Here is a 13,416-nt window from a genome sequence, read left to right on the forward strand (position 1 = left end):
AGTCAATGGAAAAACAGTCGTAGCCGTTCATATTAATCGATTGGTTCGAAAGCGCGCCGCAGTCAAAGGGTTAAACTTTAAATACCAAATTGATCACATCAATATCTCGTTCTTATTTTGCCAATTTTTTCATTCCAAATGATTCTAATGTAATTATTTTATCGCTCATGCGCAGAGATGACTACGATGGTAAAATTATGCTGTAATATAAGTAGAGTGTGTTAGAATATTAAAATAATTGTTAAATAATCGAAAAGAAAACACGTATTGTAATTTAGAAGCACTGTGTATATGTTAGGTACAACGTCTTTCTCGAAATTCACCTTCAGACTGGCTTGTTGTCCTCTATAAAAATTCTTATATTAAGTGTTGTTTATATGACTTTCAAAGTCATATAAATTACATTTATTTTGATAACAATGATTAAACAGAGAATCGTACAAGTTTTTACAGATTTATTGAAGATATTTTAAATACTTTTTCTCATCGATCGATTCAAACCTGAACGGATTAATTGAATTTCGGGAAGAACAAATACACTTTGGCGGCCGTCCAGTTGAACTTTTTAATTTGAATTGAAATTCTTGTCTCGTTAGAATAGCTCAATGATTAATATAGAAATATACAAGGAATATGCAAAACGATAAAGATAGAATAGGACAATGTATAGCGCGGGTTGTTCATCGTGCAACAGGTTACGACTTTACCTACGTTGTCACGTTATATATATATATATATATATCCTATAGTATATACGCAGGAAAACATAACTGTCCTACCACTTCACATGTGACGATCCTAGTCGACACTTGTAATCGTCAAATCTACATATATTATATCGTGAATGATGTAATTTCAATTACGATCGAGAACAATTTGCCAAGCAAACTTTCGAGCTACGAGTAAAACTAATTATTGTGCACCACTATGATCGTATAACCAACTTATAAAACCACCACTTTGTGATATCATTGTTAAGCAAATATAATTCTTGTATTCGTCGAATTTAAAAGAACAGTAGATAAAAATATAGAGTCAAATTATGGACAAATTCTTGAATAAAATGATACAATGAAAAATTTATTTAAACCGAGTTTATTCAGCACGATTTTTTTTTGGATTTTTCTCGTCTAAAGGTATCTGCTAAGATTACGAGGAAAACACATTCAAGAAAATGAGTAGAACAAATTAAAAGTGAATTTTTCATGAATGCCTGATTCATTGTCTAAATTTTATTTAATATTTAAACACTTTTGCGTTGACGGCAATCTTGCATTTGATTAATATTTCAACAATTGATAATAACTTAATCGTCGTTTTGTTATTATTGACAAAAAAAAGAACTTTTTATTTATCTATCCTTCTTGGTCTCAGAAATATTTGCAAAAGAAAAATATGACTCGCTGTTTAACAATAAAAGAAATTGGATAGCGTTGCTTTAGTGAAAGGTTTGATTTTGGTTGACAGTGAGCTAGAATTTACCATAGGTAGTTTCATCAAACCTTTCTCTTTCTATCCCCTTTTTTGGTCTTTTTTTGTGCTGCTATTTGTGATTCGTTGGTATATAACAACGTTCGATGCTTGTCCAATATATGCGGGAAAAGTATTTGGTAGAAACGAGCTCGGAAACATTAGGTTTTCAATAAAGGGTTTTATTTGTCGCAATCTTCAAGCCTTTTTATTTGAACGTTTTAATATACATATATAATACTTTTGTTTTATTGACTTTTTTATTCATAAAATATTGATCAATTGAATATGAATTTGTGACTTTTTTTTATGAATAAATGAAGTTGCTAACAAATGTGAATAATGTTTCAAATAACCAGTTTTCCAAATGAATATCATCCTGTCACACACGTTAACTTCGGTTAATGAAATATTTTCTACTTTTCCATACTTGTTTAACATAATGTGTTCGAATTTAATTATTTTTTCAATGAAAGTTTGAAAACTCGATCAAAATGGGAGTAGACACGGTTCGTATTTTAGAGGTTTGTAAAATAAAAAAAATAAAAAAAGAAGAAAAATAAGGTAAAAGATAATGTACCTGTCGATCCATCGAAGACAAATAACTTTGAATTCCAAAAGTGTTTTAAGTTGTTTCTGGCGCGTTTTAAAACTTCAACGAAGTTTCGCGAGTTTCTCGAGGGAACATAGAAAACTTCGTTCGCTATACACATAAACGCGCACGAACTTCCAAATCTTTCGAATTTTGGGATGGAAGAAAATAGAAAGAAAAAGGGAGAATAATTATTAACCTTCTGACGAATTTTTCCAAGTGTTTTTTGGAATAGAAAGGTACGATCGTTAATTATTTTTGTTTGAATGCACCTTTGATTGTAAGAAAAATTAGAAGAATCGTTTCTTTCTTTTTTTATGCCATTATATTCTTTTTCTTATTAATTTCAATAATAAAGTTAAGGAAAAGTCATGGTCAGTATTTGTTGGATTGGCAAAACACGATTTGGCAAAAGTGAACATCAAAAATATTCAATTAAAAAATTCGAGATTCTTCACCAACGACTTTTCTCCTTGTTTCTCTCTTTTTTATTTTTTTTTTTGTCGTCCTCTTCACCGATATCTTTGATCGCTTTTTTCTCTTCGTTGTCGACCACGCTCCCGTCTTCTTCTTTGAAATATTCAAACAAGTAGGTTTTCTTCACTCTAAGAAGAGGTATCTTTTAAAGAATCACTTTCTAATGGATTCTGTTTATCCGAGACAATATTTTATTCAAACAATTTTAATCAATATTTTAGACAAATCATTAATATTTATAATAAAATATTGACACAATTATACAATAAATAATATTTAAATTAAACAAATATGATTTATATCCATACGCAAGGTATCTAATTGGCCGGTCAAATTTTCGATTATTTATTTAACAAAATACATTTTATTATATAACGAAAAGTTTAATCGAATAAATAGATTTTCCTTTTCAATTACTCGATTTCTTGTAGGTAATCCATAAGATTAAGAAAGTTCGTTAATTCGTCGTTTATCTAAAGACTGTGGAGGCTTCGTTAGAAGAGGAGAGTATCCTGAAATTCAGCGAGTGATCAGTTTATTGTCCAAGCAAAACTTTGACGCATTATCGAAAACGATTAGCCAACGTTGGATATCCAGTATCTTCGGCAACTTGAAAGTAAAGTAACTTTATATATATATGAATATAATTTATATAGATAAGATATATAATTTACATTCTATACTGTACTAACTATTAACGAACTTGTAATATCATCTTTGAAAGTTGATGTTGAGAGTACTGCTAAGCATTAACTAAAATCTCGTTGGAAGCATTACAGAATATAAAGCTCTCTTCTAAGAATGAGAAGAATTCAACGTATATATTTTGTCTGCAGTATGTGTCAGAGTTTCCGATGGAAAGCTTTCCGATTAAAAGGACTTTAAAGAGCTCTGCTTTCCAGTGGTACATGCGCTACTTTCAAGAGTACTAACATATTAGATCAGGTAAGTGGATTGTCGATAAGTCGATTGTATTTCAATTGAGAGTTTCAATCTTTATTATATTGTACAATATTCTATTCTATTCAATTCTATTTTATTTTATTCTATTAGCTTACACGGTTTTTACACACGACAGAAAGAAAATAAAAAAATAAAAAGAACATTTTCAAACTCTACGTCACAAAAATGACAAAGATAGAGTCCATCGAAAGTTCGAATAGATATTTCTTGTTTATTCTTTTTCTTTTTCTCGTACAAGCGAATGGACGTGAACATATAGATACGAGGTACTGTACTGTATTGTCTGTCACTTCTGTAAAAAGAAATTCTTTGTTTTTGTCGTCAAATTTGTGAAAAGCTCTCCACTATGAAAGAACGATCGACTAGTCCAAGCTTTTCGTTTCGATTCGCAGTTTAAATATCCGGTCTCTTTCTCTTTCACTCTTTCTCTCTTGTCTAGCATTTCGAGTTTAGATAGCCGAACAAGGTATCAATTCCAGACAAGAGCACGTCGGCTTTGGAACTACCTCCTATTCCACTGGAAAATTTCACCTCAAAGCTGTATCCGATTTACGTGGTAAAGCACCGCATCAAAGTGTGTTCGCATTACATTTCAATTTTTTATCTTTTTTTTTCTTTCTATACTTTTTCTTTTTTAAATTATAAATTTATCTTGTATAAATGTATTTAATGTATATTGTAAATGTATGTGTATGGTTTTTGTTTGAATTCTAGTTTTCTCAAGACAAGTATAATGGCAACTACTTAAGCAAACTCCTGATTAAATTTTAACAAAGGATTAAAGTATTGTAATTTGCTGATGGCGATATTACGAATGCACAGGAATGCATAGCATTGCTGTTTGCTTAGCAAGGAACACGAAACAATAGAGAGATTGGTCTCTCGGTGCAACAATAACGAGCACGATCGATCCATTGAACATGCAATGACTGTCACTTAAAAATCCTATATAGTTGCGTTTACAAAATTTTTCTTTCAAAGCTATTGGTATGGTGTGCGTTACTATGAAAACAATTTTCAAATGAATACATTAGTATATCTTTATTACATATTAATTATATGTTTCATTTCAAAGGATTATTTATAACAAGTGAATTATGCAAATCTTTAATGCAAGCATTTTTAAATCAATATTTATAATCTTATGGATACAATATATTTTAGCATACCTTATTAAAAATGTAGAATACATCAATACAGAAACATCGGGATGTGAATTTAATGAGGGAAAAATTGCATACTCTTTTAAAACCCAGTAACGTATTTTTATTTTTATTTTTATTTATTTTTTTTATCACGTTCTTACGTAATTTTGGGTCGCCTAAATTACATAATAACCCTTCTCATATTTTCTTCCAACTTTTCCAACGCCCTCGCCAACTTTATAATTATGAATGGCGAATTCCTTGGATTCTCCCAGGTGTTTCGTAAAATACTTGAAAAAAAAAACCTTAGAAGAGAATTCTTATGAAATATACCGCGAGAACGGACTTAATAATGTGATTCTCTTTTTGAATTTTAGAAATTAATTGCAAGCCTTACCCATTGCTACGTTTATTCCGAATTATAATAAGATTCGAAAGTTTGAAATTACGAATCTTAAGAAAGAAGAGGATAGATAGATCGAATAAGTAAATCCTTTTGGATTCAACGAACGTTTCTTACATTCTTTACTACACGAATTTGAGTTTTCCTTTAAAGAAATCTTTTTGTAGGTGGTGGTTATTCGACGGCGAGAAGAACGGTGAGAGGTAGTGGTGAGATTAATTTTCCACAGCTTTCTCGCATCGGTAAGTTTTACGTAGCGATTGGATATATTTTATTACCGGCAAGGTAGAATAGGAAAGGGAAAAGGAGGACTACACGTCGTTTTACGGATATATGTATTTCACCGGCCAGGAAACACATTTTTCCTCTGATGATGTAATTCTCGCATTTCCATATCTCGAAAGACGACCGATATGAAATTTCTCTCTCTCTCTCTCTCTCTTTACTTTACTTTCGCAAGCTCGTACGCGAGACACGTATGATGGCTGAAAGTACATTCATCCAACGGGTGATTTTTTCCTCCCCTTTCTATCGTTTTTCTCCCTTCTGCATCAGGACACGACAGTCGAGAACGTCGAGATGGTTTTTTCTTTTTATTCCCGCACACGTTTGCCTTTGCCTCGTCGCGGCTGTGTGGAAAACGAGAGAGAAAGAGAGCAAGAGAGAGAGAGAGAGAGAGAGAGAGAGACGAGAAGAGAAAGAGCAGGCGACCAATCATCCGAGTTTACACGGACAACCCTTTTGTTCGTGCGTCATTGAAAATTCCTTGCAATTACTCGAAATGTACGGAGCAGAATATGCGGAGGCACGTACGACTTCTTCGACGTTTGACTATGCACGGAATAGATTTGAAGAAGAGGATTCACGACACCTTCGTCTTCCTTCTCTTCCTCTTTCGCAATCATCATCATCATCTTCTTCTTCTTCTTCTTCTTACGTTTGCTTCTAAATTTTCTCTCAACGCTTCGTACGTAGCTTTCGACCTCTGACATATAACGCACAGCTCCTATTTCCATTCGTAAGGAACACGGCTATGAATTAATATCGACCACCAACTTTCATCCTTTTTGATACATACATATTTTAACGAACAAGCAAAGCTACTACTGTTGCTACTGCTACTACTATAACTACTGTTATATAACAACGCTTGTTCACGACTAACCGAATTATTCCGAACAAGCGCTTCCAAAATCCTTCCACTATTTTACGCCAACGTTCCTCTTCCTCTATCTCTTTCTCTCGCTTTCTAGCTCTCGACATTAAATTTATCTAGCCACGAGACGCGCCTGATTGTGAGTTACGCGAACCTCTCACGCGCTATACGTTTTCTCTCTCCTTTAATTTTGACCTGGCTCGACGAATTTTATAGAAAATATTGTCCTTCTCTGTCTCTTTCTTTCTTTTTCCCGTTCCAGTTTTTTCGTATTTTTAATCGACCAATTCTTTTTATTTATCGTTAATCCTATTTCTTAAACAACTTTTCAACGAAGTGGATATAAAATCGTATAAAAGCTTGATCACCGTTTTCATATAATGCCATTAAAGTCGTTTGCAACTGAAATCTATACTATGTATGCATACAATCATTAAACGAATGAACGAGCGAACGAACGAACAATCGTGATACGGGATGTTCGATGCTGCATCGTTCGCATTTTATTCGTATTGTGCATTGAAACAATACAAATTTTCCTTCGTGAATTGAGGTTAATTGATACGCGTCGTGACGTTTTACTTTTGAAAATTTCCCCGTGAAATTTCACTGTTGAATGTTTGCCTCGTTCTTCTTCGCATAGTGAATCGATTACATGTCCACTGATTGAATTTGCAAGCGGTTACTGGGTTTGCATAAGTTAGTTCGTTACGACAAATACGTACGATGAAAACTCATTAGTTACTAAGAGATTTGCATTCTATGGTAACATTTATTGGCAGTCACTTTTTAAAATTTGTAAACGAGAATTTTTGCTTTTGCATATATTTTCCTTGATATTATTCAGTTTTATTCTTATGTAATTTGTATTAAGGGCTTTATTTTGTTATGTTTTTATTTATAAAATTGCTTTAATTTATCAATTTTTTTATTCCTAAATTTTTAGTAACTTAGATGTATTTAAATATTCTCAATAAGCCGCCTTTAGAAAATGGATGCGCGCGCACTCGTGACGTCATGCGCATGTGCGACACGATCTTAGCTCGCAACAGCGCAAGTCAATCAGTGCGGTGCCGGTAGTAACATTGTCGTCGCGTGACTTTTCTTCTTCTAATTATGTACAAGTAAATAACCTATTTATTTTCATAATACATTATTTTCCAATGCATCATTCTTACTTTTTAACACATAATCTATAGTTTTTATACATTACAGTTCATTTCAATATTTAGGTTAAGAGATATTTGCGAAAATCAAATTTGCATTGTCGTCGTCATGATTTATCATATATTATCGCATTTATTTTTAACATTACTCATATTATCATTACATTTTAATAATTTTTGTCTCAATTATTCATAATTCATTAATTAACACCTATATAATTGCATATCATACTTAACTTTTATATGTGCATTATTGTATACGTTTAGTATAGTATCCAGGATGGCCAATAAAAAAAAAAAAAGGCGGGCATCAATATGGTGGAATATTAATTAATGTTAATTAATGTCTATTTACATTTTAGGAAATATCAACGTTGTGTACACGGATAAAAAAAAAAACAGATAGAATTTGTTTCTTTGTTTTTGTTTTATATATTAATATTTACGTTGTATTAATTAATGTTTTTTAATTTTTAGATTTCAAACAGTTCCATTAACGAATGGAAAGAATATATTGCAGATTGAAGGAGAAGATGACGTTTATAAATAATCCATTGCAGTTCTCTCCATCTACGTATGTATATGTAAGTACCAAAAAGCATTTACATTAGAAATGCATATGCAAATATGCATTATATTATATTCCTTGAAATTTTATCTTGGTGTTCGAACGTAAACGAAATGAAGTTGAGCTTTTTTAACCTTGATTATGATTGATCATTACGTTGCATTTCATTTGCAATGTAGGAATGTGATTAAACATTTTTTTTTGTTCATTAATGTGCATCTTACATTAAATCTTTCTAAAAATGAAATGGAAGTTAACTAAAGAAGAGAAAGTTTTGGCGTTGCAATTTTGGAGAAAACATAATAAAAGCAGAGAATTAGTAACTTTTACCTCAAGCTTTATCAAGTCGATTATCTTAATGACTTTTAAACAGAATACTTCGAGCAAATATTTAACTATTTTATTATTACTTCTTTAAAGTTGAAGTATATTAAATTGTAGATAATTGAAAGCAGTTATAAAAGACTAGATTCGATATTGCAAATACTTGTAAGCATTGTTATTAATATTTAATCAACAACAACCGGGGGGGGGGGTCTCGTTAAACTTTGGTAATCGATATCTTTTAGAATTTATTTAATGGTTTTAAAACGTAAATACCGGGTAGTTTATTGGCTCGGAAACTCCATTGAAGTTACGTTCAAATAGCATGTTATTTAAAAATTCTTTCATCGATCTTTTTGTTGATTTTGTAATTATCTTTTTTCATGGAGTAAATTAAACCGCATATGTGTTTTTAATTTGAACTTTAACGTAAGATAGAGTAGATGTTGCGCTCTTATTATGAACGACGCGAGATCGCAATCGAGAGCGATCTGCGAGTGAAAAGGGCCGAGTGAGAAAACAAGGAGCGCGAAGCTCGGCTTCATATACGGGCTCTTAAACATTTGAGTGCGTTCGCATGGCATATTTCATGCATGTATATACTCTCGATGTGTACATACATACATACTCGTTTTCATCGACTTTACTCCTTTTCTACATTTTCACCAAGGTATAAGAGACTCGTCAGAAGTGCATCTATTTTACTTCATTCTCTTATCCGTTGCTCTTTTATTTTTGTTTTTTTCTATTTTTCTCACGCATCTGTTCGTTTCATTTCAATTGCACTAGACGCGATAATATCGTTCCTTTCGTTTCATCTTTTTAATTTTTTTCTTTTTTTTATAATTTAACCGGACAGAAGGACACCGAAATTGGGGTGTTGCAAGGGAAGAAGGTAAACGAGAGAAACTCGTAACTGGAAATTGTCTTAACGGTCTGTTCGCGGAAAATATACACTTTGGAAAAATTTCGGAAGCACGTGTGGTGAACGAGGGTGTAGTTGGTTAGAGAACGATGCTGTAAAAGCTCCTGCTGGAAAATTATCACGATCTAGTAGGATCCTGGGTGTGAACGTTTATTTCGCACTTGGTGAGTTTTCTCGTTTCGCTATATGCGCGCCACTTCGAAATTGAATTAATGAAATTACCTTTGCCACTTGCGTATTCTTTTTTATTATTATTTTTTTCGTGCTCGTTACAGGGAAGTTAGGTGATGACTGTAAAAGACGACAATCTTCTTAATTATTTTTTTTTTACATATTATATATATAGGTAAGAAAGGAAGTTATTTAGAAGATAGCTTAATCTTCGTGGTTGAAAACGTCACTTGAAATTACATCTTACGATCTAATAGAAAAATGTCGAGAATATCCTGCCGTGCGAGACGATAAGAGAAGGGAAGAAGATAGCTTTCCTTTTTCTTTCTTTCTTTCTTTCTTTATTTCTTTATTTCTTTCTCTCTTTCTTTTTATCTTTCTCTTTCTCTCTTGATATTGAACAAGAAATCAATTTTAGCACGGTGAATCCTTTCTCAAAGAAGACCCAATCAGCAGCGATGCCGTTGCTTGGAAAAACGAAAAGAAAATCTTTAGACTCTGCCAAGTCGTTGGCGCAAGGAGGACATTGAAAGAAAGAGAGGGAGAAAGGAAATAGAAAGAGGGAAAAAATAAAGAATCCTTTTTTCTGGCCGTCCTCCGAGTAATCGCGTCTTTTTCTCAAGCAAAATCGTAATATTCGTCCCTATCGTGTAGACAGTAAGGACGACGACGACGACGACGACGACGACGACGACTTTTTCATTTCACTATGTTTGACCTCGAATTAATTTCCTTCTTATTCGCCTTTAACGCGAACGTAAAAATGATCCTAGGATTTGATATTTTTTCCTATATATACGCGTGGAGTCAAATACATTTTTTTTTTTATTTTATTCACCGTGATCGTGGTATTAGTCATTTTCTTTTAAAAACAAATCAATTTCGTAGATTTTTTTAAATCGATATCTTTTTTTTCTAGTATGAAACGAGCTATGCACATAGATCGAAGCGTACACTTTTTATCGTTTACTTGCAGTGGTATGTCCAGTCCTCCTTTCTCTCTCTCTCTCTCTTCTCTCTCTCTCTCTCTCGTTTGTTATATAGATTCTATGCTTTTTTTTCTTTGTTTTCTTTTGGAAGAACTATGCAGTAGCAACTAGCCTCTCGTGTATCTCTCGATTCAAACAAGTGTGTTGGGAAACGATAACGGCAAGTGAAAGAGAGATAGATCTAAATATATATAGAAAAAACGAGAGAGAGAGAGAGAGAAAGAGAGAATTTGGCGTAGGAGATAAATCAGGTATAGAACGCCTAGTCGAAAAAGACATCTCTAATTTATAGACTAAATCGTACACGTTACCCGTACTCGTGGCATTATAGTGCTATTATTGGATCTCTGAGCGATAGTAATTACACAACGGGACGCATTCTCCTCGTTGCTTCTGTCCTCGTCATCGGCACGGCATTGCACGGCACTGCACGGCACGGCGTCGCGTCGATAATTAAATTATCGAAAGCATCCCCCATTTCTCTCGCTAACATCCTACGCGTTCCTTTCAGAGCCAACCTTTGACGTGTATTTATTAGCAAACGAGATAAACGAGCTTCCCTAGTAGCTATATAATCCGTGTTCAAGGAATGTGCCAGCTAAGCTTGATTTTCGAAAGATAGTAAGTATCATCGCGCGCGCGTACCGCACAGAGAAACGGGGAAAGGAAAATGGTACTTGTATTTAGTTTGAAAAGAAAAGTCGTTACTTGGAAAAACAGAAACAGATAAGAGAGAGAGAGAGAGAGAGAGAGAGAGAGAGAAAGAGAGAGAGAGAAATAAAATTATTCGAAAATCTCGAGATTACGATTTATCTGCCACGAAGATATTAAATTCCTCGATAGAGGTGGAACGAGGGAATAAAATAGTCGTGAGCATAATTTTCTGCGCAAGTGGAAAGTGCGAGAAAACTGAAGATATATAGGTAGAAATAGAGAGAAAGATATGTATATATATGTACGATATATATATATATATATATATATATTCGACGAGATGTTGAGATTTCAGCGAATTTCCCAGAATTTCGAATCTTTAAATTTGCTGCACTCGTTGATATGAAGACGATATAGCTGATGCTTCGAGAGCGAAATTTTACCGAGATTACTCAGCTTTGATTTTATTCGATAGTTTGTAGAGAAACACAGGATCGACAATGATATAATAATTTTTATTTAGTTAAATTTATTACTTATCGGTTCGTATTGCAGCCTTTAACGATTCCATGTAATCGAACGATTACAAGCATAGAATCTATTTAAGCAGTATTAAGTAGCTTTTGGAGATAGTCGAAATGTTCGGAAGCACGGATTATAAATCGAGTTTGGATAATGATCCATAATGGATATCCAGTTCGGTTCCTCCTTTCTTCTCATTTTTTCTTTCTTTCAGCACTTGCCTTTAACCTGTTCTGCATAAAATAGGTGCAAGGTCTAGCCGTGCAAGACCACACCAGCGTAACGATTATTCACGCTTACCGCCCTTTTGCGCGTTTCGCGTATTAAGTTCTTCGACGTGAACCGAATTCGAAGACTTTCTTTCTCGCTTAAATTTTTCAGCACGTATTTCGAGAGAAAAAATAGAAAAATGCGCTTTGACGCACGAGCGTCGTGTGTCTGGGATATACGAGTAACGATAACGTTTCAGAAACTTTAATATATCTCGTCGGATGATTTGCGATCGTAAGTGGGTGGTGGTGGTGGTGGTTGCCTTCTGTGAAAAATCTTCCATACCTACAATATCCCTGATGCCTTTTAATACCTTACTCAACCGTTCTTTATTCTCGATTTACTAGAAAAAGCTCGGCAACGAAAGCCCATGTTTTTCTTCCTACCACTTGCCAGTTTGTTCGAAGTCTTCCGGGTACGCGCGATATGCGACAATTCACAGGAATCGAGGGAAATAAGTTTTGAAGAAGAGAAGAGGGGAAGCCGATTAAGAGCTACCTAGCTACCTAGAGAAAGACAAGGGCTCGCGGTAAACGATAAGGAGACTTCTACCAAATCCTACAACGAACTCTGCTCGGCGCATTTGCTTCTTGGGATATACCGCGAACAAAGCTTCCTTTCCTTTTTTCTTTTTGAACTTTACTTTTTGACCTTCTTTTACACTCGACCGCACCTTACTCTTTTCTTGCTCCTCCTCCTCCTTCTTCTTTAGGAACTTCCTTTCCATCCTTCCGTTTTCTCTTTTCTCTTTCCTAAGCAAGAAGACCACCCTTGAGAAAAACGTCTTCCAAATTTTCATATATTATGCCAGTAACCGTAGGACATAGCCGAACTGATGATGCATTTTTATCTTTTATTCGGGGACTTTAGCAATTTCTTTTTCTTCCTTTTACTTCCCACGCCGCTCATCGACCACTACCAGAGCAGCAGCCATTTTTCGGTAGGATGCTTTTACCAGTCTTTGAGCTTTTGTTCGAAAGAGATCCCAAATTGCTGACGTAAGACGATTTATTTTGTCGAGCCGGAGTGTTATTTTCAAGGGGATTGTCGATTTTCCTCCGACCGAGGTCCTACAATTCTACCAAAAGCTAGAAAATAGTTTAGAAAGTGCTTCTGGATTTCGGAATCTCAACGATTATACATATATCGATTCTGATTTTCCACGGACTTAGTCATATGTATACGAATGTGGGAAGAAGGAAAAGTCAAATCGAATGTAATACGGGTTACGCGATAGAAAAGGAAAGATGTAACAGAAGGTTCTGCCTGCGTTAAAAATATTCTATGTAGATTTACGATTCCCTCGAATATCTTGCCTGATATTCCGCGTTCCATTTCTCTTCCCTTTACTTACGTAGTATCCTACACGTTCGAGAGCTAGCGATATTGAAAACATAAAGCTTTCCTAGTAACGTTCGATTTATTTCTTCCGAAGGAATCTTTTTCTCCTCGACAATTATTCCAAAGAAATTTCGGTAAAAGGGGATTGGGAGAAAAGAAAGAAAAGAAAAAAAGCAACAAAAAATTGGGATAGGAAAACGGAACGTACTTTCTTCTTCCTCTTCTTCCTCTTCCGTGTAATTTTAATAATATATCCTCGTACAGGGCATAAAGTTCCGTT

At 34.1% G+C, this 13,416-nt stretch overlaps 1 protein-coding gene and 1 long non-coding RNA gene across 3 annotated transcripts in view; one reads left to right on the plus strand and one right to left on the minus strand.

Moving 5' to 3' along the window:
- Window positions 1-13,416, plus strand: part of LOC149033506 (uncharacterized) — an 88,652-nt gene that overhangs the window by 48,209 nt on the left and 27,027 nt on the right. The window contains exons 2-7 of one of the 2 annotated variants that reach the window (XR_016178870.1): window positions 2,971-3,155; window positions 3,376-3,484; window positions 3,942-4,058; window positions 5,025-5,133; window positions 5,218-7,330; window positions 7,850-7,956. This is a non-coding gene — a long non-coding RNA (uncharacterized LOC149033506). Of the gene's footprint in view, window positions 1-2,970; window positions 3,156-3,375; window positions 3,485-3,941; window positions 7,331-7,849; window positions 7,957-13,416 lie in introns of both variants that reach the window. The other variant, XR_016178869.1, reaches the window with a different exon arrangement.
- The window catches only part of LOC107067664 (dipeptidase 1), a 61,683-nt gene that overhangs the window by 43,659 nt on the left and 4,608 nt on the right, over window positions 1-13,416 (minus strand). The gene's annotated exons all lie outside the window — the stretch shown is intronic.

Source organism: Polistes dominula, unplaced genomic scaffold (assembly GCF_049000335.1).
Source record: "Polistes dominula isolate Pdom_NZ unplaced genomic scaffold, Pdom_raw_medaka contig_373, whole genome shotgun sequence".
Lineage (NCBI taxonomy): Eukaryota > Metazoa > Arthropoda > Insecta > Hymenoptera > Vespidae > Polistes > Polistes dominula.